General features: G+C 37.7%; 1 pseudogene; it reads right to left on the bottom strand.

Annotated features, from left to right (window-relative positions):
* Window positions 1–328: 328 nt before the first annotated feature.
* On the bottom strand, window positions 329–1,981 carry LOC118574798 (annotated as a pseudogene).
* Window positions 1,982–2,478: the final 497 nt, after the last annotated feature.

Genomic DNA, 2,478 nt, shown 5'->3' with positions numbered 1-2,478 from the left:
GAGTTCCAGGAAAGGCACACAGCTACACAGAGAAACCCTGTCTCAAAAAGCCAACAACAACAACAAAAAACCTAAATACATAAAATCACCTAAGTATTAGTAATGCATTGTCTAACCTTTTGCTATTTATAATTTCAAACTTATGAAATGTTTTCAGTGATTTGAATAAACAAATAGTAATATCTGAGTAATCAAAATAGTCATATTTATTCAGGTTTCAAATTAAAGTTTCTCTTCTCAAAATATGGAGGAACACGTGGACTGTGGTAATGGTTATTTTATTCCAACTTCCTAAGCCACAACTGAACAAGAGTCTAGCATGATTTCCTTATGTCATCATTGATGTACCGGTGGCATTTTAGGAAATCTGAAGGTTCTTAAGCATTTTGGGGGGGGGGGTTTCGAGACAGGGTTCCTCTATGTAGCTTTGCGCCTTTTTCCTAGAGCTCACTTGGTAGCCCAGGCTGACCTCCAACTATTAGAGATCCACCTGGTTCTGCCTCCCGAGTGCTGGGGTTAAAGATGTGTGCCACCACCACCCAGTGCTTCGTAAGTATTTTAACCAGGTCTAAGGCACTTTTTCATGTTCCCTGTCACTCTCCTTAGGGACAGCTGAATCTCTATTAAGTACTGACAATATTTTTCCTAATTGCCTTATCTTCAAGATTCTCAAGGAAACCTTGGTGCATCTTTTTTCATCTGTATCTATGTTTTCTTTATGTATTGCAAACTCTTGGATTTACTTTATCCTATGTTGATACTCTTTTTGATTAATACTACATCTGAAAGTGTGAGTTCATTTTACTGACGGGCTCACCATTAAAGTTACAAACAAATCAAACCCCAGCAACAGGTCTCCAGGGTGTAGAAGGCTTCAAAAGTGTATATTCATTTCAGATGCTTATTGTACCCAGAATTCCTCCATGTTACACTTCCAAAGCATATCATCCCCAAACATGCACTACATTTTAGATCTTGGACTATGCTGAACCCCATCACAATAAACTCTTGAGCTGTTTGGGATAGCATGGACTATCAAAAAGATGACTCCAGAAAGTACTCATATCAATATCTGCAACTTGTTGGCATCTATGAGATAGATGGTAACTTGGATGCTCATACACATCTAGTTCTCATTTCCCAGGCTTGGTACCAGAGTTTTGTTTGTCTGTTTGTTTGGTTTTTTGTTGTTGTTGTTGTCATTGTTGTGTTGGTTTTTTTGGGGTGTGTGTGTGTGTAACAGTTTGAATACAGACAGATAGACATTACCCTTGCACGTTAGAATAGTTTCCAGAGGAGGAAAAAGTGGTTTTGGAATTGTATGTGTTACTATGGATATCTTCAGAGATCAGTCTTTGTGATGTTTTGTATGTAGAGAGAACTGTACACTGGAGAAATTCTATCTTTAGAACACATTGTTTTAAGGAATAATAACAATCCAGTCCATCATGAATTTCTTTGATATGAAGTGTGTTTTAATGCATTCCATATTCAGAATCATCTGTTCCAGATAGCACAAGGTCTTTATTTTTTGTACCATCTTTTGCCTGACCTCAATCATAGCCTTCCAGAAATCCTTAGTTTTTGCTCTAGGGCAATCTCTAGCACATTTGGAACTAAACAACATAATCCAGCACAAATACTGAAGGATAGCACCATTCATTGCTTCTTTCTGAACAGCCAATTTATCTTCAAGTCTCTTATGATGAATTCAACCCAAACAAATACTGTACCACAAGCTCTACTTTTCTGAGAGAAACTTTAATTTTTTTCACATACAAAGCAAGAAGTTCCATGAATTCTAATGTACACTGTGCCCAAGTTCCTGGTGACTGAAAATATCTTTGACATTGTTTGCATAAGGGAATTGAGAGCTGTTTCAGAATGCCTTAGCTAATGTCTACTTGCTTCACAAACAGACCACACAAATATTGACAGGATTTAGACTAATTGGGCTACCACACTCACAGAATAAAATCATGTTCTTAGCTGCAATCAATGAGTTCTGTTGTTGTGAGGTATTTGTACACTGTGTGAAAATATATTGCTGTGATTGGTTTAATAAAAAGCTGAATGGCCATAACTAGGCAGGAGGTATAGGTGAGACTTCCAGGGAGAGTAAGGAAACGGAGGAAGAATCTAAGTGTAAGTGAAGCCAGGAGACATGGAGAGGAAAGAGGAAGTGCAAGATGGAAGAGAAATAACGCCACATGATGGAACACAGATTAAATAGAAATGGGTTCATTTAAGTTATAGAAGCTAGTTTGGAACAAGCCTAAGCTGTAGGCTGAGCTTTCATAATTAATAATTCTCTGTGTCATTATTTGCAGGCTAGCTGTCCTGATGAGGAAGTACTGTTCACTACATTCTGTCATATACTTCATTTTTCTGTATACATAGTACCTCCCATACAGTTCTAAATTGTTTGTAGTTCAGCACAAAATCAGCTCCTTCTTCCCTTTCAGTTGCACAGATGTC

The sequence above is a fragment of the Onychomys torridus genome, chromosome X (assembly GCF_903995425.1).
Source record: "Onychomys torridus chromosome X, mOncTor1.1, whole genome shotgun sequence".
Taxonomy (NCBI): Eukaryota; Metazoa; Chordata; class Mammalia; order Rodentia; family Cricetidae; genus Onychomys; species Onychomys torridus.
Note: the sequence above shows the minus strand (reverse complement) of the source record. Positions and strands in the feature narration are given on the sequence as shown.